Source organism: Rana temporaria, chromosome 7 (assembly GCF_905171775.1).
Source record: "Rana temporaria chromosome 7, aRanTem1.1, whole genome shotgun sequence".
NCBI lineage: Eukaryota > Metazoa > Chordata > Amphibia > Anura > Ranidae > Rana > Rana temporaria.
Window position 1 is genome coordinate 167677750 of NC_053495.1, and position 24026 is coordinate 167701775.

General features: G+C 45.1%; 1 protein-coding gene across 1 annotated transcript in view; it reads left to right on the top strand.

Moving 5' to 3' along the window:
- The window catches only part of LOC120945855 (tenascin-R-like), a 736249-nt gene that overhangs the window by 709180 nt on the left and 3043 nt on the right, over positions 1-24026 (top strand). The gene's annotated exons all lie outside the window — the stretch shown is intronic.

The following is a 24026-nucleotide window of genomic DNA, read 5'->3' on the forward strand; positions in this document are numbered from 1 at the left end:
AGAAACCTGTAGCTGCTATTTTGAGGACTCATGCACACTGGATGTTTTTACATATGCTTCTAGGGGCATCTGGCATTTTCTTACCTGCCTCTAGACTCCCCTGCATGTTAGCTTATGTGTCAATTCACACATAGGGGTTGATTTACTAAAGGCAAATAGACTAGCAGTTGCTCCAGAGCTTAGTAAATTCACGGAAGTCGTCATTTATGACGAAACATGTAGGGCAGTGCTGCGTGCTGACATCATCACGTCCCTATCGATCCCAGAAGTGTGGGTTGAAATGGTTGTCGGCAAATATCATGTACAGTTTAGCGTATTATTCATTTACTTATGTTGGTGCAATTTAAATAATTTTAAATAAATAATTGGAAGATTTTACACTATTGGAACATTTTTCCTTCCATACATCTGCTTAGGGTGTCTGGCAAGGCAGGTCTGAAGGAATCCAGTGGTTTAACCACTCATAGGAGTGCATCCCTATCTGCAAAGATCCAATTGATGGTTTGGACCAATGCTCATTAAGGGTGAATGAGGTCTGGTAAGGACTCTTATTATCAGAGGTGAAGGTTTCACACAAGGAGGTTTACATTGCAGGTAGTGTTGGATATCTCTTAATAAGTTCTTAAAGAAGAGATTCCATTAATTCCACGTATTCACGTGGACTATAATTTTTTTACTTTATTTTCACAGAAGTGTATTTCATTTTGGTTTGTATTGCATAAGCACAGCTCTGTTTTCTGTATATTAGTAAACTAGTGTGCAAAGAAAATAAAAATAAATAATAATTTTTGCTTGCAAATGATTGGATGATGAAAGTCAGTAGAGCTGCTCATTTACTAAGCTCTGAAGCAACTGCTCTTGCGAAGTACAACTTCACTTTGCTAAAAGCCTAGGGGGTTGATTTACTAACAGGATGCAGAGTTTAATGGCAGGAAAATTTAGAGGCAAGAAAGAACCCCTCTGCCAGTGCATCCATTTTTCCTGTTGGCAGAAAAAATGCTTGACGCTGCTAAACGCATCTAACCGCTAGGCCTGTTTAGCACACATGTTTAATAATTTCAATAGCCAGAATAAATACAAATTATTGCCAATAAAATAAATGCCCAAACACCAATCGCTGCTAAACTCTGATAAACTAGTATGAAAAAAATGCAGTTTGAGTGAGTAGAAATATAATGGTAAGGCAATGCAATAGCTTAAATGTAAGCCATTAAACATGGTGGGGTTGATGTACTAAAGGCAAATAGACTGAGCACTTTGCAAAGTGCAGTTGCTCCAGAGCTTAGTAAATGAGGAAGAGCTCTGCTGAATTCCATCATTCAATCATATGCAAGCAAAAATGCATTTTTTTTTATTTTCCTTGCACGTGATTGAGTATGCTTTACAAAGTGAAGCTTTACCTAATTTACTAAGCTCTGGAGCAACTACCCTTGCAGAGTGCAACTCCACTTTGCAAAGTGCACAGTCTACTTGCCTTTAGTAAATCAACCCCAGTGAGTCAACATAGTAACAATACAGTACAATAAAATACGCTTTAAAGTGTGGCCATCTATGTCCTGCAGGACCAAGAGAATAACCAACAGCTCTCTGACTGGGAGATCACTCCCCAAGTGAGATATGTAGGAATAGCAAGGAAACAACTGGCTAGCTCACTTGTAGGACCTCAGTCAGGAGAGTCTAGCTTTAAGCCTGAAAATCTGTTAGACCTCCTGCACACCAGTATTGCTAAAAGAATAGACTCTGGGTATGAAAACAATCTGAAAATTGAGGCTTCTGCTGGCTTAGTTGGGGCCCTTATGTTGGCATACGGTGTAAGATGCTGTCTCCTTAAGATGTAGAACGAATGGGACAGTTTTCTTTAAGAGATGAAGATGTTGGCACAGTTCACTTTAAGATATGTTGTTGGCAAGAGTAACTTCAAGATATTGGAATTGTGGGTGTGGTTCACTTTAAAATGAGAGTTTGAGCTTAAGCAGCAAAAGCAACCTCTTCTAATGGCCTTGGCTGAAGTAGATGCAGCTACAAGGACAATTTCTGCCTAGCAGTTGACTCAGTTCAATAGCCTGTTGGCAGTGGCTGTGATAGCAAACAAGGAATGGCATCTTGCAGCAATAAAGGGCAAGGGTATATATGTTTCTAATAAAGGCCAATATTGAAGAATCTTATCATCTTGGGAAGTGTGACTGCCAACAAGAACTAAATATAACTGGTAGCAATGAGGCATGGGTCAGCGGCCCTCTGACCCAGTCATGTGACCGTTGTCCTGCGGTGGGGGGCCCCCTTTAACTGAAGATGTGGTGGTTGCAACTCTTGCACTCCTGCAGGTGAAAGGTCTCCACGGAGCAGCCCTCTCTACTCGGTGTTCAGCTTAACAGTCTCCTTGACTTCTTTAGCTATACTGTCCCAGTCTCAACCCAGTCAGATCCAGAACGGCATGGCTTTGTACAAACTCTCACACACTCCTTCCATCTGCAATGTCTCTGCAATGTCTCTCTTCAACTCCGCCTGTGTTTTCTTGGGCTTTTCCCATCCCTTGGTGATTGCTTATGAGCTGTGTAGTTTGACTTCAGCTTTACTGTGTGGAAAGCCTTGCTTTCAGACCACAACTCCCAGAAGGATCTGTATACAGTACCTGTATTTAGGACAGTGCTGAATGCTGCCATCCTGTGGATGAATACAATTTTGCATTCACAGTAACAATGCATGTTGTTACAAAAGAATAATTAAAAAATAGACACTTTTAAAAATCGAAATCTCAACTGTTGTTATGATAGTACAACCTTACCTTATAAAGTTACCTGTGTGTGTCATTACTTAGTTTCTCCCTAACAAGAATATCAGCTTAGTGTCAGGCTGTATGGTCCCATGGATTCTAACCTGTGTCTGCCTGAGTAAAACTGATAAAAAATGTTTTGGCTGAGGTCCTTTGTAATTATACTGGCAGTAATATGTCAGCTCCTAAATTCTGGGGTTGGTCTACTTTCATTAAAATGAGTGGCTGAAGGCAGAGAATAAATGTCTTTTCATCATTTTCATCAATCTACTTCTTTTTACTTAAAATGTTATCTTCCAATGTGAAGAATTCAATGTATTCTAATTAACTGCGGGTGGCAATAAAAGTATAAAAGCCATCAATGGTAAAATATTATGATTAACAAATAAGCTAGATTATTGTATGATTCCATTATTATGACAGTAAGGAGACCTTGATCACTTACACTTGCAAAAAGTCATTTATTGACTATAAAGGTGAAAGAATACAAATCTTCTTTCAAGTTTGCTTCAAACTATATCTGGTCTCCTTCACCGTTATGGATCCCCCTGGAAGAGCAGGCATGGTGATTTCTTCACACAGAATTCAAATCAGACAATCGTTTTTCGACCAATCCATATTTTAATTGTTCGGAGAAGTTGGAATTTATTAGAAAATAAATGAAACAAATTTTAACTAAAACTAAACGAAATTTAACAAAAACTAAACAAATTCTTAAACCAAACTAAACGAATTCCATAAGGAAACAAAATTAGTAACATAACAAATCTATCCGAAACAAAAAAAAAATGTCCGTTATGCATATGTCTAATGCCCTGTACACACAATTGGTTAGTCTGATGAAACGGTCGTGTGGGGGCCCCATCGTTTTTTTTTTTCCATCGGTGAAAAAACGTAGAACCTGTTTTAAAATTATCTGATGGTTAAAAAATCGATAGAAAAGAACGATCGTCTGTGGGCAAGTCCATCGGTTAAAAATCCACGCATGCTCAGAATCAAGTCGACACATGCTTCGAAGCAATGAACTTCATTTTTCTCTGCACGTCGTTGTGTTTTACGTCACCGCGTTGGACACGATCGGATTTTTAACTGATGGTGTGTAGGCAAGACTGATGAAAGTCAGTTTCATCGGATATCTGATGAAAAAATCCATTGGTCCGTTTTCAGATGAACCGATCGTGTGTACGTGGCATTACAGTTACACAGGACTGGATCACGTTCTAGTTAACATACACCCCCCCCCCAACTGGTAACTAGCTCTGAGATTAGTCAGATCATGCATACATAGAGTTAGCTCTGCAAAATGCACATACTATGGTCCGTCATTGGAGACTAAGCAAATCTCTTCTTAAACATGCTGATGTTCATGATCACTTGTCAGCAACCCTCAGGGGATATTTTCTCAAATAACTTTTTATTGAAAAAGATAAGATTGCATACAGCATACAGGAACATATGACACAGCATAAGAAGGGATAAGAAGATAAGGCACACATCTGCCTGCATTACAGGTATTCAAGTACTAAGCAATGTAGGCCATCTACAAGTTTCTAGGCAATAGTTAGTACAAAGCTGAGGTCGAGAGTGCCATATCATATCAATACATATAAGTGCATTTCAAAACATAACTTATGACTCATACGGGTGCTCCCAATAGGTAGGAGAAGGAAAAAGGGGAGAGAAAGAAATAAAAGGAGGGGTAGAGAGGGAAGAAGAGGGAAGGGTCATCAAGTTAGCTCGTTTACCAGATCACGGCGGGTCCTCCCGAAGGCGCCAAGGCCCCCAGACTACGTTGTGGGCTTCCAATCTGTCCTGTATCCTGGCAGTCATTCTCTCCATCAGCTCCACATCCTTGATTCTAGCGTGCAAAGCCTCTGGGTCAGGGGGAGAGCGTTTTTTCCAGTTTAGAGCTATGAGGCAGCGGGCAGCTGTGAGGACATGGTGCGTTAGCTTTCTACAGGGCATAGAGGCCTCAGGGGAGATAGGCCCAAGAGGAAGAATTTGGGGGACATAGGGACCTGTGTGTCTAGGAGGCGGCCCAGCAGTCTTTGCACCTCGGTCCAGTAGGGGACAATCAACGGGCAGCTCCTTGACAACGCCAGCATCGATCAGAACTAGTGGGGTATATAGTGTGAAGCACGTCAGGGGTCATATACCAAAATAGAAGAATCTTATATGTATTTTCCTTATACAGTGTGCAAAGTGAGCTCTTTGCTGCCTGGGACCAAATAGTCCGCCATTGCTCCATGGGTATTACCTTGTTAAGGGCCTTTTCCCATCTGATAATGTAAGAGTGTTTACCCTGTGAGTCCAGGGGGTAGGCATTCAGTATTTTGTAAATGTCAGAGATTAAGCCCTTCTGGGCCGATCCAGCTAAGACCAGCCTTTCAAAGGGAGTTGGAGGATAAAACTGCAAGGTGGGTGCTATGGACAGGGCGTAGTGGCGGATTTGCAGGTAACTATAAAATGCCTGCCGAGGGATATCGAATTTAGTTTGTAGGCTGGAGAAGGGCAAAGGTTTGCGCGACAGGGGATCCACCAAATTCCCAAAGTAGAATAAATTCCGGGACGTCCACTGGTGAGAAATTTGGTGGGTGAGGCTCTCTGGCACCTTGGGATTATACATGAATGAGGTCAATAGCGAGCGTTCCGAGGACAGACCACAGGGTCGTGACAGCCGACGCCAGAGCCGTCGAAGCTGTGACACAGAGCCTAGCAAGCGTTCAGGGGGGACCTCCGCATTCGCACTCCAAAGCAAATTGTTAGGGTGAGTCGGGGCTAACCACAGTTTTTCAATCTCCGTCCACTTGTTGTAGGACCGCTGAGTGAACCAAAAAGTTACTGCCCGGAGCTGAGTGGTCCGGTAGTACTTAACAAGATTGGGAAACGCAAGACCCCCGTCCGAGCGCGCTGCCATTAGTACCGTCTGGGGAACTCTATGTCTTTTGTGATTCCAAGTAAATTTAAGTAGGTCGGATTGGAGTTTTCTCAAGTGTTTATAGGGGACAGGGATGGGTAACGTTTGAAAAAGGTAAAGAAGCTTTGGGAGTATCGTCATTTTAATGGAGGCGATCCGGCCGAGCAGTGATATGTGGTGCTTTTTCCCATTGCATCAGTAAGGATCTTATCGAGCGGAATAGGGGAGGGAAGTTTTCCTGGTACAAGGTAGTGAAGCTTGGGGTGATGTGTATCCCCAGGTATTTCAAGGAAGTCGTTTTCCATTGATAGGAAAAGTTGGCCCGCAAATGAGCAATCTCCGATCCAGGAATATTGACTGGGAGGGCCTCCGACTTGGAGGTGTTAATTTTTTAGCCCGACAGAGCTCCATACCGGGCCAATTCTGCATGAAGATTTGGGAGGGAGATCCTAGGTTGCGTCAGGGAGAGGATAACGTCGTCCGCGAACAGAGACATTTTAAATTCCCTGCCTCGGACTGATACCCCCCGGATGGACGGGTTGCCTCGAATTGTGGCCGCCAAGGGTTCAACACACAACGCAAATAGCAGGGGTGAGAGTGGGTCGGAGTAGAGATGACGAATCGCACTCAAGAATGGGCTCCGGATCCCGACGTGGCACAATGTGGCGAACATGAAGGGCCACCCAAGTCGGTCAAAGGCCTTCTCGGCATCCAGGCTTAAAATCGAGAGTAATTTTGTAAAAAATTTCAGGTCTGAATTTAGCAGGGCGATGGGTCTATAGTTGGCACAGAGAATGGGGTCCTTGTCCGGCTTGGGAATCAGAGTGATGATGTGTATACAATGGAGCATGGGGGAGCTCATGTCCAAAATGGGGGTGGGAGTGACACAGCCTCAAATCCACAATGGCTCAAAAGTGATATGGTCCAGAAATATTTAGACAGAATAAAGGTGGATAAAGCACCTGGACCTGATGGCATCCATCCACGGATCCTAGGTGAGTTGAGCTCTGTCATTTCAAAGCCACTGTATCTAATATTTAGGGACTCATTAAAGACAGGAATAGTACCACTGGATTGGCGCAGGGCCAATGTGGTGCCCATATTTAAAAAGGGAACAAAGTCTTTACCAAGTAACTATAGACCTGTTAGTCTAACTTCTATAGTTGGGAAGATACTGGAACGTTTAATAAAAGACCACATGGATGAGTTCTTGCAGGAAAAAAACTATTTAAGCAGCAGACAACATGGATTCATGAAAGACAGAAGTTGTCAGACAAACCTGATTTCCTTTTATGAAGAGGTAAGTAAAACCCTGGACAGAGGCGTGGCTGTGGACGTGATATATTTGGATTTTGCAAAAGCGTTCGATACAGTTCCGCACACACGGCTCATGTGTAAGGTAAGGTCTACAGGATTGGATATATCAGTTTGTAAATGGATAGAAAATTGGCTGAAAGACAGAATTCAGAGAGTCGTGGTTAATGATTCTTACTCTGAATGGTCCAATGTTATCAGTGGTGTACCCCAAGGTTCAGTGCTGGGACCCTTACTTTTCAATATATTTATAAATGATATTGGGTCTGAGATCAAAAGTAACATTTCTGTCTTTGCAGATGACACCAAGCTATGCAGTGGAATAACGTCCTTGCAGGATGTCTCCAATTTACAAGCCGACCTCAATGCTCTGTCTAATTGGGCGACTAAGTGGCAGATGAGGTTTAATGTAGATAAATGTAAAGTTATGCACTTGGGGGCTAAGAATATGCATGCATCATACAAACTAGGGGGAGTACAACTGGGGGGATCTGTAGTGGAGAAGGATCTGGGGGTTTTAGTTGATCATAAGCTCAATAATGGCATGCAATGCCAAGCTGCGGTTTCCAAAGCGAGCAAAGTCCTTTCTTGTATTAAGAGAGGTATGGACTCCAGAGACAGAGATATAATTTTGCCCCTGTACAAATCATTAGTAAGACCTCATCTGGAATATGCAGTTCAGTTTTGGGCACCAGTTCTCAAAAAGGACATCGGAGAACTGGAGAAAGTGCAGAGAAGGGCAACCAAACTGATAAGAGGCATGGAGGAGCTCAGCTATGAGGAAAGATTAGAGGAACTGAATTTATTCACTCTTGAGAAGAGGAGAATAAGGGGGGATATGATCAACATGTACAAATATATAAGAGGTCCATACAGTGAACTTGGTGTTGAGTTATTCACTTTACGGTCAACACTGAGGACAAGGGGGCACTCTTTACGTCTAGAGGAAAAGAGATTTCACCTCCAAATACGGAAAGGTTTCTTCACAGTAAGAGCTGTGAAAATGTGGAACAGACTCCCTCCAGAGGTGGTTCTGGCCAGCTCAGTAGATTGCTTTAAGAAAGGCCTGGATTCTTTCCTAAATGTACAGAATATAACTTGAGTACTAAGATTTGTAGGTAAAGTTGATCCAGGGTAAATCCGATTGCCTCTCGGGGGATCAGGAAGGAATTTTTTCCCCTGCTGTAGCAAATTGGATCATGCTCTGCTGGGGTTTTTTGCCTTCCTCTGGATCAACTGTGGGAATGGAGTTGGGTGTATAGGATTTTACTGTGTTTTTTATTTTTGTTTTTTTATTTTTTGTGGTTGAACTGGATGGACTTGTGTCTTTTTTCAACCTGACTAACTATGTAACTATGTAACTATGTAACTATGAAGGAGCGCTGCATATCTGCCGGGACAGGGGTATTCCGGAGGAAGGTATTAAAGAGTTTACACATGTGGGGGAGCAAGAGGGGCAGGAAGGCTTTGTAATATTCATAAGGTAGACCATCTGGGTCCGGGGACTTACGTGAGGGCAGGGATTTAATAGTCTGCTCTATCTCCTCTTCCATGATCAGCATGTTTAGGGATGCTAGGTCAGAGGGCTGGAGTCGGGAGACGCCACTTTGTTCCAGACATTGTTCCATGCTACGGGAGATGTCCGGGGGGAGTGGGTCACTGGGTATGCCAGGATTATTGTAAAGGTGCTTATAAAATTCTGCAAACGTGTGGGCTATATCTCTGGGGTGGGACTGTAGGCAGCCTGAGCTGTCCTTAATTTGGTGGGGCATCGTCGAAAGGTGGGTATCGCGCAGTTTCCTCGCTAGTAGGGTGTGGGCTTTATTGCCTTTGTCATAATAAACCTGCCGTAGCCTGACAAGGGCTTTTTCTACCCGTGCCTAAGCCAAATCTCTCAGGGTCGCTCGGAGGTTAATGATTTTCTTAAGGAGGGCGACAGAAGGGGATGTTTGCAATCGGCGCTCAAGAGCCTCAAGCTTCCTCTCAGTTTTCTCTTTGGTGGCCAGTGCATCCTTTTTTAAGGCAGCGGACAATGCCATACATCTACCTCGAAGGACTGCCTTATGGGCTTCCCAGAGCGTGGAGGTGGAGACGTCGGCGGTGTTGTTCTCCGCGAAATAAAGTTGTAGGGTGGAGGTGAGTTCTGTCTTGGCCGGTAAGTGCTGGAGGAGGAAGGTATTTCATTTCCAATTGTAGGGCCTCTGGACAGGGGAACCCAGATCTAGTGTCTGTAATATAGGGGCGTGGTCGACCACGATATCGGGAGTATCTGTGCTTCCCGTATCACTCAGAGCGTAGAATTGTTAGTAAAAAAATTGTCAATTCGGGAGTGAGCGCTATGGGGGGACGAGTAGAAGGTATACTGCCGATCGCCCGGGTGGAGGGCCCTTCAGGCATCAAAAAGAGCATAACGTCTAGAGATTTGGTGGAATAGCTTTGAGTCCCTAAGGGCCCGAGCTGACAACGCCCGGGGACCCACCACGTGATGATTGGCAGTCGCGGATTGGGTCAAATTAAAGTTGCCCCCCACCACCAGGAGCCCATGTTCCGTTTGAAAGAGGCGAGTAAACACCCTAGTCAAGAATCTATGCTGTTGGACATTCGGGGCGTATAGTGCACAAAAGGTCACTTCCTGTGTCTGCCACAAAGCTCTGAGAATAACAAAGTGTCCATGGGGGTTGCTATAGTAACCAGAGCAAGTAAACGGAGAACCATGTTTAATGAGTATTGCGACTCCGGCCCGCTTACGGGGACCCGTAGAGGAGTAAATCTGCGGAAATTGTCTGGAGGTGAATGCGAAGGACCCCTTGTTGTCAAAGTGCGTTTCTTGGACGAAAAACTACGTCAGCGCCCGATTGTCTAAACTCCCTTAGTGCCAGATGCTTTTTCCTATCAGAATTTAAGCCATGTACATTCAGGGACAATATCTTAGCCGTGAGATGAAATAGGGAGGGGAGGGGAATCTCCTACCTGAGGTGACGTGAAGCTGACGGAGAGGAGAGGCCAAGGACAGAGGCGCCCCGGGAGGTATTCCAGGCAGAATCCACAAACTCTGTGGTGAGCCACTCGATGAATGAGGGGGAAGGAGGGGGGAAGGAAGACCAAAGGAGAGGAGGAGAGAAGGAACATTAGTACACACAAATAACAGTGAGCAACTAGAACTAACATTTGCGTCAGACTTTGAGAGGCCAACAGGCCTAGGTCAGCACGGATTCCCAAGGACCTGTCTGGCCACACTCCAGAAGAATGTGCCAGGCGGGTGCCCGGGAGCCCTTAAGTGGTCATCAAAAACTAAAAACACAGATAAATACAGTCACTAAACCAAGGGGGGGTGAGTGAGCAAAAAAGGCTCCCAATCTCTCGAGTCTCAAGGGAGACATGCCCATTAGGCAGATTGGGTATGAAGTGGAGGGCATGGTATGGGGGACTAGGTATTCAAAAATGTCCAGGGCAGGAACATCAGACATAGTGAAAATAAATAAATAGGTCATTCAAAAGAGAAAAAAATAAAGAAAAAATTAACATCTCAGGAGTAAGGCATGTCATAGTTCAGGTGCCTCTGTGATGGTTCGCCTCCTTACTCCGGGGGCGATTGGATGAGGGCACTTCTGCCAGACAACTGCCAGACAACCAGACAACTGGTGGAGCAGGAGGCGTGGCCACCAGGTCTCATTCAGGGAGTTGGGGGACAGGGATCCCCAAGACATCACAAAAAGCGTTGAGATCCTCCGGGTACCTCAAGATGGCCGACTTGCCCTGATGTTTTGCTGTGAGGCTGAAGGGGAAACACCACCTGTAGATTATGTGTTCGTCCTGCAGAGCACGCAGCAAAGGTTGAAGGAGTCTTTGTAGAGTGATCCATGAGAGGTCTGGATACAGTTGCCCTGGTACATCCTGGAAAGTCACTTTCCTCGCCAAGCGAGCTTGGCGCATGATCTCTTCCTTCAAGGGGTAGGAGCTAATCCTGCAGATAATGTCTCTCGGGTTGGAGGCGGTATTTTTTGGGGGGCAAAGCTTGGTGATCCCTGTCCATCTCAATACGAGCAGGAGATTATTGAACACCGTCTGCAGTGTGTCCTGAAGATCCTCTGGGTCCTCAGTTTAGGGGACCCCCGCAGCCTAATATTATTTCTGCGCCCCCTGTTGTCAAGGTCCTCTACGTGGCGCTGCATATCCCCCAGCAGGGTGCGATGATTTGCACCCTGAAGTTGAACTCTGTGGACTGCTAGCTTGGTTTCCTGGAGTTCTTCTTCTGCCATTTCCACTCGATCTGTCAGGTGCTTCATGCCTGACTGGAGCACCTGAATTTCTGAGCGGCACGCCGTCTTAACTTCCTCAATTAAGTGTTTAAAGTCCTCTTTGGTAGGGATTGCCTGTAAGTAGGAGTGCCATTGAGGAGGGACATGGTGAGCGTAGTCTGGCAGCGGTGGGTGCTCAGAGGGGGGAGGATGGGATGGCTGAGAACGTGATGTGGTATATCCATGGGCCTGGTATGCCAGATCTGTGGGAGAATGTCTCGGATCACTCCATGAGGAGGCCTGGGTGGTTGGGCGGTGTCCCTGGCCACCCGCTCCGGGGGGATACGTTGCAGGGGAGTCCGCTTTCTGGGCATAGGTGAGTGGAGCAGGCTGCACTCCAGGAGAGCAGGGGGGCTGCAGTTGTGACAGTCTCTGCACTTTAGGAGGGGGTGGCTCTGGAACATAGGGGCTAAAGGCCTCATGGATCCCCACAGGCTCTTGTAGTACCTGGTCTGCTGGGTACATTGGTGCAGGCAGGGCGGGGAAGTCCACGGAGGAGATTGAGGGAGTGGGGGATCCTGGGTCAGTCTCAGGGAGGCAGGGGTCTGACATTGTCCTCAGCAGCTGAGGAAAGGCCCCAGAGCACTGCGTGTAGTGCGGAGGGGGGAGGCCTGTCATGGCGGCCTGTGCACCATGTGGTGAGGACCCAGAGGGGGCTGGGCTGCTGGGGCTGGAGAAACTCACCGCTCCAGAGGCGGATGGAGGGTCCGTGGAGCACGGTGATGCCGGCGGGTGTCCCTCGGGCGACTGGGATCCAAAGAGATCCGGCCTGGAGAGCTGTGTAGATGGCTGGGAGCATGCCTTGGAGGGGTCTGGCGCCATCTTGGGAGCTCCGTCCGGCGGCGTGCTTTGCTGCATAAAAAAGGACCGGAGGCTCGCTGCGGTGCCTGGCGGGGGTTGTGAGGTTCCCCCCGGGGTTTTGTGGCTCTGGTGTACCTGGATCTGCCCATGAAGGTGTGGATTAATGTCCCCTAAAGTGACATTTTAGTCCGGGCTGAGAGAAAGCAAAAGACTCAGGGCAGCACAGTGGTGTAGTGAGTAGCACTTTCGCCTAGCAGCAAAAGGGTCGCTGGTTCGAATCCCGACCACGACACCATCTGCCTGGAGTTTGCATGTTCTCCCTGTGCCTGCGTGGGTTTCCTCCGGGTACTCCGGTTTCCTCCCACACTTCAAAAGACATGCTGGTAGGTAAATTGGATCCTGTCCAAATCGGCCCAGTATATATATGTATGTCTGTGTGTATGACTGTGTGTCCCAAGCGTGTCACGATCCTACGGGGTAAAATGACCGCACCAGCCAAGCAGACACTGGCTGGAAAAAGCGCCCAGAGGCGATTCAGTTCGCAAGTGTAGCGCTATACAAGTCATTCATTCATTCATTCACTCAGGCTGCCATCCAGGTCGGCTTCCGGTCACGCCCCCCCTCAGGGGATATTTTCAATTGAAAGAGGGTACAATATCAGAAGCCTCTACATTGTTGGAAGCTCATACAGCTTTTTTCCAGGGTCAGTATATCTTATTTCACTCTCATATGAAAAAAGACACCCACTGTCCCTAGGACAGAGGCACAACTGATTTGGTCCCTTATGATTATTCTTTTACATACATACTGTTACCTCATTGAGGAATCAAATTAAAGATATTGAAAAAAAAAACTAGGTGAAAAAGTCTTTGTTGTGAACTAGACTGAGGTTCTATGCATTTTACAAGAAATCACACAGAATATTAGCCAATAAACTTCGAAAAAACCCTTTTAATTCCACCCTGGAATTTGTATTCCAAGATGGAAAGCCTACTTACTATTCTCAGTCTATAGCTAAAGTATTCAATGATTTCTACAGAAAGCTTTATAATTGCTTATTTGTCACTGGACAATCATTTGCCTTTTCTTAAAGAGGTGTTCCAATGGTTCATGTCTACCCTTACACTTCCCAAACTCTTCTCCTCAGACCTCTCCAGTTTAAATGCAAACATCACCATGGAGGAACTTAGATACATTTTTAAACAGTTACCTTTGCACCAGTCTCCAGATGTGGATGGTCTCCTATGCATATTATAAACAATTCCTGTCTATTGTCTCCCATATCTTTAAGGCTCAAAGAGAACCAACCCCATCCCCAATGTTTACAATCTCACATAACTGTTTTCCCTAAACCCAGGAAAAATTCTGCCTCTCCAGCTAATTATCGCCCAATAGCTTTGCTAAATTTGGACTACAATAATTTTACAAACATTCTGGCAAACGGAATTTATGCTTTCCCCATACACCCCACCTCCTTGAGTTGGACTGAGCTGACCTGTCCACTTGAATCACCGAAACCTCGACTTCTTTCTCCTATGCTATTTATGAGCTCCATCTGGAAAACCTGTTAGCTAAAATACTCCCTCACCCCAACATGTTTGCTTCTAACTAATGTTGTATTTAATCCACTGATCCCAGACAGTCTTTCTTATCTCCAAATGCTTATATGGACCCAAACCCATTTATTCCAATTGAGGCATTTAGTCAACCCAGTGACAAATAGAATGAAAACATTTGAAGCATTGAGAGCACTCGTAAAAAAACTCCCTGTACGACTATTCTATTCTTATTCACATACATTACTCCTACTCCATACCGCCTTCACAGACACTGCATAGGCCTGAGTTTGGGGCCATCTATACTTAGGGTCCCTTCCAACTTCATTTGATTTCTACCTTATATAAGCTGTTGCATGCTGCCTTTGGGGACTCACATCTGCATGTGAAAATTGGAGAAAATATTTCAACACTCAATTACAACACCTTAATGGGATGAAAATTGAAAATGGCAGCTAAGTCTTGCCAATGCTTGGTCTACAAGGAAATATTTATTGAATTTTAATGTTTTGGAATCAAACCCTTAAAGCGCTTCATTCTTTTAAATCTGAGATATCAGGAACATATTGAAGATGTAAGTCAGAAGAGGGTACACTAGTTCACATTTTTTGGAGCTTCTCCGTAATAGTTCCTTTTGGGAAGCAGTGCTGGAGCTTCTTGAACAGCAATTTGGGGTCCTGTACCCTTTCAGCCCCCATTAGTGCTTGCTTGGCCTGCCCTTCCCTGGCATTTTGAAATTCTCTAAACAATTAGTTCTACATGTTGCAACAGTGGCCAGAAGGCGTATCTCTCTCTTAACTGGAAATCCTCTACAACTCCTAGAACCCAACTTCTGAACACCATTGCAAAATTTTAAAGAATGGAGTACCTTACAGCCCTCCAACAACCAACATGTTTATTTTAAGTTCAGAGTCTTGAATAAGAGCCAAATACACTTGGAAAAGTTATATTTGCTATCTCATTGGTGTGAACATCTTTATGATGGTTAACATTGATTTTCTGCTCCTAACAAATATCTTAAGATCTACTGTTCATTGAATATATTCTTGTTTCTTTATAATATAATTTTTGGTTGTACCCCAGCTGTTTTCTGGGGTTACCATATGTTTCTGCCCTACATTAATATGTATGTTATGTAGCGTTACCCCTGTAGGGGCCTCTGTAGATGTGCCCAGGTCCTATCTCTAATCAGTGCAGGCCACCGGGCACACAGCTGTATCTCATCCACTCAAGCACAATAAATAGTCCAGGATTGTCTTTTTGAAGTTTGTTGCCAAGTATCTGGTAACTTGGGAGGATAGTGGGGTATGAGATACTCCAAATGCTTAATGCATAAATTGCAGAGAACTCCTCTCTATCTCTCAGCAGCAGCAATATAGTATCCCCCCCCCCCAGCTGATTACCAGGGGGATTGCTGAACCAGTTTAGCAGAAGTAGGCTGAACTGGCCTAGCTTCTTGCAGTATCAGGGCCACCAGACACTGCACACAGGAGTCCACTCACAGATCCTGGCAATGATCAGTGCAGAGATATGAACTCCAGCAGTTGCTCAGCTTCCAGTCCAAGAAGGGGGGTCCAGAGGCAAACAGTTCCTCTTCCCTTAAACAAAAGTATCCATCTCCACAGAAGGAGAAAAGGCAATTCTCCCAGGGTTCCAGCCTATTTAACTGTAGTCAAGCCACCATCTGGGCACACCTCCTCAGGGATTGGTTAGGCCCTATTAAATATTCAGGCCGGAAATATGAATTCTCCCACCCTAAGCTCCAGAAAGGTCTTTTGAAGGTAGGGGGAAGCAATCTACTCCCATCCTGTGAAACAATACCTAAGCCACAAGTGTACTTTTTACCCCTTATTTATATTTTGTCCTATTTTCAAAACTTAATTTTCACAATATCCAAAGCTAGGAGAAGTTACAGTCGGAAAACTGTATGTGTGAAGGTCAGCAAGTACCAGTTCTCCCACGATTATAGATAAGTAAATTATCTGCAGCCAAATCAGGATGAGAAAAATTGAAAATCAGTAAAGACTTTGCAGTTTGGTAAGAAGCCAAAAGTGAAGACGAGAAGGAAAGATTAAAATCTTGCTTCGTAGAATTGTCTTGGCCTCTCATCATGGTATTTCCTCCTATATCACAGAGGTGAAATGATATTTGCTTTAGCATCATACTTTACAGTTTGGATATAAATATGCTTTACTCTCGTGTATAAAACCCATCTTAGCACAGATACTTTTCATTAATATTTCATATACTCAAAAATCTGTTAATATTTATGAACTGATATTGCAGTTCTGAAACAATAATGTGCTATGGGACCAACTACCTTCATCCCAAACAAGTCAAAATTATCTAGTGATACTTGATTCAGTCATATTGCTAGAGAAACAGGAACTCTCGGCTCCAACATCAAGCCTTATCTTAGTGTACATCTCACAAATCATAAAACTATAATTAACAAACATAATAAACCAATAAGAAATACAAATAAAAAAGAAAGATAAGTGTAAGCTATCGCTTAGTCCCCTGCATACTGGCAATGGACAGGCTTTTCTACTTTTTTTTATGGACTCAGTGCTGTATCTTGGCCTAGGCTGACAAGGCCCAGGCCTAGGACGGCACTTTGCAGGGGGTGGCAAAAAAGCCCCCCGCACAAAAACATCCCCCCGACCCGTCCTCCTGAGTCCTGGCTCCCGCGGCCTTCCCCTGCTCACATACAGCCTCAGTGCATTCGCCGCCCACAGCCACTGAGGTGCCTGACCAGTGGCGGAGTTATCTGTAGCCTTGTGTGCTGCGCCGGGGTCTGGGAGCCTGGATGTGTCTTCTTGAGACATCGGGAAATCCCGCCCGCTGCTTCACCATGCAGCATGACATCCAGCCCAGACTCAGGTAGGAGGACACCGTTGTAAGGGGAGAGTGGGGAGCCCGAGTGTATGGCAGCCAAGGAGTGAGTGTATGGGAGGGGGTGGAAGGCTGTGCAGTCTCATTGTGCTGTGTTTGGAAGACTGATGGCAGCCCGTTTTAGCTGGGACTTGTAGTGCACTATGGGGGCTGAAATATGGCAGCCCCGTTTTTGCTGGGACTTGTAGTGCCCCGTTTTTGCTTACACTTGTAGTGCACTGTGGGGGCTGACATATGGCAGCCCCGTTTTTGCTGGGACTTGTAGTGCACTGTGGGGGCTGAAATAGGGCAGTCCCGTTTTTGCTGGGACTCGTAGTGCACTGTGGGGGCTGAGATATAGCAGCCTCCTATGCTGGGACTTGTAGTGCCTTAGACTGTGGGGGGACCGAGGAATCCTCATTCCACCACTGAGGGCACTACAAGTCCCAGCAGAGTGGGCTGCCATTCTTCCATGCCCTGTAGTCTAGGGCACTACAAGTCCCAGCATAGCAGGCTGTCATATCTCAGCCCCCCAGAGTGCACTACAAGTTCCAGCATAGGAGGCTGCCATATGTCAGCCCCCCAGAGGGCACTACAAGTCCCAGCATAGGAGACTGCCATATCTCAGCCCCCCAGAGGGCACTACAAGTCCCAGCATAAGAGGCAGACATATCTCAACCCCCCCCCCCCAGAGTGCACTACAAGTTTCAGCATAGGAGGCTGCCATATCTCAGCCCCCCAGAGGGCACTACAAGTCCCAGAATAGGAGGCTGCCGTATATCATCCCCCCCAGAGTGCACTACAAGTCCCAGCATAGGAGGCTGCCATATCTCAGCCCCCCAGAGGGCACTACAAGTCCCAGCATAGGAGGCTGCCATGTCTCAGCCCCCCAGGGGGCACTACAAGTCCCAGCATAAGAGGCAGCCATATCTCAACCCCCCCCCCCCAGAGTGCACTACAAGTTCCAGCATAGGAGGCTGCCATATCTCAGCCCCCCAGAGGGCACTACAAGTCCCAGCATAAGAGGCAGCCATATCTCAACCCCCCCCCCCAGAGTGCACTACAAGTTCCAGCATAGGAGGCTGCCATATCTCAGCCCCCCAGAGGGCACTACAAGTCCCAGCATAAGAGGCAGCTATATCTTAACCCCCCCAGAGTGCACTACAAGTTCCAGCATAGGAGGCTGACATATATTTTAACCCCCCCCAGAGTGCACTACAAGTCCCAGCATAGGAGGCTGCCATATCTCAGCCCCCCAGAGGGCACTACAAGTCCCAGCATAGGAGGCTGCCATATCTCAGCCCCCCAGAGTGCACTACAAGTCCCAGCATAGGAGGCTGCCATATATCAGCCCCCCAGAGGGCACTACAAGTCCCAGCAGAGCAGGCTGCTCTTACAGAACAGGAGAAAGAGCTGGGGGTGTACTGGGAGGGGAGTTAAGGAAGCACAAGTTTGAGATGAGGGGGGGGGGGTTCTGAACGTAAGGATTTATTCTGGAGGGGGGAGATGGGGAAGGATTTGTGCCGAGAGATGTAATTTGTGCTGGGAGGGGGAGATGGGGGAGGATTTGTGATGGGAGGGGGGATTTATGCTGGGAGGGGGAGATGGGGAAGGATTTGTGCTAAGAGGGGGGATTTGTGCTGGGAAAGGGGAGGTTAAGGCAAGGGTTTGTGCTGAGAAGGGGGATTGTCACTGGAAGGGGTTATATGAGGGTGAGCATTTGTGCTGAAAGGGGTATTTTTGCTGCTAGGGGGACATGGAGGGGCCAGGTTGGCTGGCCTATTCAGTGCATTTTGTTCTTTGGTCATTTTTCTTATTGCAGGTTAGATGGTTATTGTCCATAACCATCATTTCTGGCATTCTTGACCATCGACCTAAGGTGTCATGCACAATATATCTGGCAGTATTGTGAAGGATCATCCATTTTTATTTCTGTTGATCTTTTATCTTTGATCTCCAGATCATTTGACATTGGGCAAGAGCTTCTCCAGCCTTCTAATTCATCTTAATTCCTTCTGCTGAAAACATTCCACCTTTGAGCGAGTGGTCAATTGTGACTGGCAATCTCAGCATCCCTAAGGTTCTTTCATTATTATTGGCTACTGCAGTTAATGTAAATGCTATTACAAATCCATATATAACATATTTTTGGAAATTCGATGATAGCAATACTATCTACTGGCAAAAGTATGCCTGTTTGATGAAAGGGGTAGAATATGAAAACCCTAATGATTCAAATTACTTTATATTACAGTATATAATACTTTGATGTTTAGTGTTATGTAAAATATTGTTATTATTATACATGATTTATATGGTACCAACAGTTTAGGCAGCGCTTTACAACATGAGGGTGGACTGTACAATTACAATACAATTTAATGCAGTAGGAATCAGAGAGCCCTGCTCATTAGAGCCAACAATCTAAGAGAAATTAAAAGAGAAAAGCATTCAGAGTAAATCAATGTGGAGTATAATACACACTGAACAATGTACAGACTTGAGCAGTCAAGTGTATGTCACTTACAGCACAGTATATTGAGAAAACACCCTGCCCTCCAATATATTCAGCATGCCCCACCATTCAAACTTATACTATCATCACACCCTACTGTGTGCCCCCCCTATACATTCATTATCTTACATTACCCCTGGCCAGTGCTTATATAAGTGAATTAACAGGATATCATTAGTCTTGCTGCAGGATTTACACATCCTGACCATTAGCTCTCATTTTCCTCATTGTTTTTTAAGACAAGCTTTACCCACTACTTGCTCATCACCCCCTATCCCACCCAGTTCAGGGTATGCTCATACTGAACTTTTTCATGTGAGAGGGTGAGAGGGTAGGGTTGGGACAACATAGCAGCCTTAACTTCCTGTTTTTTTTTTTTTTTTATTATTATTATTTAAAAGTGGATGTAAACCCTTTCCTACACCTAGTGAACTGAACAGCCTCAGATGATACACAGAGATAGAACAAATCTCCTTACATACCGTATTTATCGCGGTATAACGCGCTCCCGCGTATACCGCGCACCCCTAAAGTTGCCCCGAATCCTGTGGAAAAAAAGTTTTTTTTGTACTAACAGTTTTGGTGTCTCGCGCGGCGTCCATCGGCGGCCTTGTCGGGTCCGGCGTCCTTCTGCAGCTTCGGGTGTCCTCTTCGTCGGGTCCGGCGTCCTTCTGCGGCTTTGGATGTCCTCTTCGTCGGGTCCGGCGTCCTTCTGCGGCTTCGGGTGTCCTCTTCGTCGGGTCCGGCGTCCTTCTGCAGCGTCCTCCCCGCTCGTTTCCCGCACCGAGTTTAAATACTGCGCCGACATATACAGAGCGCAGTACACTCGTGTATTGTCGGCAATGCTCGGCAACTCTCGCACTGACGTCCTGTACGTCCAGGACGTGAGCGCGGAAGGAGCCGAGACTGCCCGACTATACCCGAGTGTACTGCGCTCGGTATATGTCGGCGCAGTATTCAAAACTCGGCGCAGGTAAGCGGGTATCGGCGTATACCGCGCACCCACGATTTTGCCCTGATTTTCAGGGCAAAAAAGTGCGCGGTATATGCCGATAAATACGGTAAGTTTTACATGTACAGTATATCTGCTGTCTTCAGCTTGCTATATTCTCTAGAATTCTTACATCAGGTTAGAATTTTCACTTTCTCATTCAGCAGTAGCAGTGTAGTCTTGGCTTACACTGAAAGACAGCTGATTGGAGGAAAGGCACGCCCCCCCCCCCCCCAATAGACATGCAGAACTGTGCTGTGACAAGACAAGCTCTCTGCTAATCACCCTCATACACAAATTTTCAGCTGCTTTCCCATCTCTGAGAACTTGTCAGAAGTTATGATGCTGATAACAGAAGAACAGAGCAGAATAAAGACATGGGACTTAGGGCTTTGGAGAGAGATTAAACAAAACGTCAGATATACTGTATTTATTGGCATATAACAATCACTTTTTTACCCTGAAAATAGAGGGTAAACTGTGCCTGTGTGTTATACGCAGGGGGCTGTGGAAAGTTTTTTTACTGAAACTTCCCTTTTTAAAGTTAGGGTGCGTGTTATACGCCGATAAATACGATATGTACTTAGGTCAGAGTTCATGTATCGGGTTTACATCCACTGTAATGCAAATATGCAAAGAATTTATATTACTCTACTGACTTTATCTAGTGTTAGGAGATTAGTTGCAGATGCAAAGTATGCAGTTAATTTTTCCTTTCTTTGTAATAAAATAGGTCTGTGAGGATCAGTAGCCTCCAGGAGATCTTACTGGCTTAATGAGGCTCTTAAGTACAGCAGCCCTTATGACATCTGCCACGGTTGGCAAATTTCTGTTAAGGCCTTAAATTGAACAGAATCACTGACAATCACTCACAAATGATTTTTAAGGAAGCTGACATATGTAGATTATCACTAATGATTAGAGATGAGAGAATTCTGGAAAATGTGCTCTGCCAGCAACTCTGATTTTTCTGGGTCATGTGTTTGCCGGTCCTGATGTTTTATCATTTTTGAGACTTTTCTTTCAAATACTTTTATTGACCCTTTGGTGTTAACTGTCAAAAGGATTCCCCCCCCCCCCCCTCACATACTTGCTCCCACATCCATGACTTCAGTACTAACCACTGGTTAAAAAGGCACCATAACTTTGTCCATTCAGTGCCTGTGTAAAGCCTCACCTGCTCCAATCCACTATTTAGCCTCGTACACACGACAAAGTTTCTCGGCAAAAACCAGCAAGAAACTTGCTAGGAGATATTTTTTTGCCTAGGAAACCGGTCGTGTGTACATTTTCGTCGAGGAAACTGTCGAGAAACTTGACGAGCCAAAAAGAGAGCAAGTTCTCTATTTCCTCGACGGGAATGGAGAAACTTGCCTTGTCGAGTTCCCCGACAGCCTGACAAGGAACTCGACGAGGAAAACGATGTGTTTCGCCCGTCGAGTTCCTTGGTCGTGTGTACAAGGCTTTACTCACCTTTCCAGTGTAGAGAGACTCCAAAAGTGGCTGCTGGACACTAACAGGCCATCTACTGTATCCCCCCTAACAGTGACCTGCCCTAAAGGTGACACCCAGCAACACAAAGGGGTATATTTACAAAAACTGGTGCACTAAGAATCTGTGATTGGTGCAACCATTCACCGTCCAACCTAACCTTGTTTATTTAGGCTTTGGCAATAAAATCTGGAAGCTGATTGGTTTCTATGCAGAAGTGAGTCTGATTTCACAATTTTTTAGGTAAATAAACCTCAAAGACTCACCAGTAATACTTGCCCTGAAAGGTAAATCTGTAATAGCATGGGAGGAAAAATTGCTAATAAAAGCAGGCTGATTGTATTATCCTGATCTGAGCTTTCATTAGATGGTGCTTTGGTGAACACCAAAAAACTAATGGTTCCATTTTCGTTTTTTTCTATTTTTCTTTTATTAAGTTTGCTCTTTTGATTTTATGCCTGGATGGAGGAGTTTTTCTATACAGAGTGAGGCTTCATACACACGATCGTTTTCCTCGACAAAATCCATCAAGAAACTTGGTGGCGGAGCTTCTTTGCCGAGGAAAACGGTCGTGTGATGTTTTTCGTCGAGAAAACTGTTGTGGAACAAGTTCTCTTTTTTCTCGTCGGGAGTCTCAATTTCCTCATCGTGTTTCTCATCGGGCTGGTTTACGACGAGAACCACGTTCGTGTGTATGCTTAGAAACCCGCGCATGCTCAGAATAAAGTGTGAGACCGTTAGCGCACCTTCGGTAAAAGTAGCGTTCGTAATGGAGATAGCACATTTGTCACGCTGTAACAGACTGAAAAGCGCGAATCGTCTCTCACCAAACTTTTACTTAACACGTAGTAACATGAGATTAGTAAAAGCAGCCCCAAGGGTGGCACCAGTGGAATCAAACTTCCCCTTTATAGTGCCGTCGTACGTGTTGTACGTCACCGCGTTTGAGAACGACGAGATTTTGTCTTGACAGTGTGTACGCAAAGAAAGCTTGACAAGATTCTCCACAAGCTAGTTTGCGGGCGCGCTCCCATGATACAGCCGGCGGCCATAGCCGCTGCGTCATTGCATGTGATTGACAGTAGCGCGAGCCAATGGCTGCACTGCTATCAATCTAGCTAATCTAGCCAATCGATGGTCAGACTCCGAGGACAAGAGGACGCCAGGGGACGCGCACAGCAGATTCAGGCTCAGGTAAGTAAAACGGGGGGGGCTGGGGGGGGCCATCATTGCCAGGTTTTTTTTACCTTAATGCATAGGATGCATTTTTAAAATCACGTTTTCACATGATGGGTATGCATTCATTCGTGGGTATTCTTTGCAAAGTGAATTTCCAGCATAGTCCCTAAGCTAATGGAAAATTCTCTTGCAAAGTGAACAGCCTAGTTGCCTTTAGTAAATCAACTCCTAAGACTTTTATCACTTTGTAGACTTGCACGCCTCAGTAGCAAATGTATCTAAAACAACAAGTGAAGCATCTAAGTTACATGTAGCAGGCTGCAAATTTTCATTGCGTAATGTCACCATCATCAACATAAGCTAAAGAGAAAAGCAATGCCATTGGGGAAACATCTTAATTTTTAACTTAAAGTACTAAATATAAGTTCATACATGTAGACAAAGTGACAGAGGCATAAAAATATGAGCCCTCTCTACATGGTAAACAGGCCTTAAGGGAAAGATTGTCTGTTAAGACTAAGCATCACCAAACGGCTAATAAATTCCCTCTAGCAACCCTGCACTAGCCTATTGACCGCTCAGAAAAATTATAGCTGTAACAAAACATACATATCTTGAAGATGCTTCGGGCTTCCAATTACATCTCAATTACCCTGGTGAAATCAATGAAAATAATATAGTGTGTACAAGCAATGTAGAATTGGTATATATCCCATCCTTTACTGCGAGGATCGCTTAATTACACATTAAAATACTTACATCGGCGAGGTCATCTGTGATTTACTGTAATGAGTCTTTTGAATTACTGCTCGAAATGAGCATTTTACAATTCCTTTTAGCTAATGCAGAGTTGGATGTTAAAGAAAAGTAGCTATATACTATAATCCCCTTACGCGCAAGTAAATGACAAATAGTTGTTTCTTATTTTGGAAATTGAAAATTTGTAGTTAAACGCGCTGGAAAAAAAGAGCAAAGTATTAATTATATCAACATGACAGAAAAATGTGCAGATAGCAAACGATTAGATTTTCATGCTAGCAGCACTTTTATTGTCAGGATAGAGAGCCAGAAAGGAAATTGAAAGAAGACGAGAAGAAACATATGCCTCTGTACAAGGACCTCAAAGGACGTAGGTCCATCAAAGAAGTAGATGGGTGTAGATTACTCAGGTAATCATTGCTTTATAAAGGGGCCTGGCTGACTGCTGATACCGCCATGTCCTTCTATAGAGGGAACAACCATTGGTCAAAAAATAATAATTTGCTGCAGTATATGTCAGACTTGTATCAGAAAACAATAATAAAAATAAGATCAGGC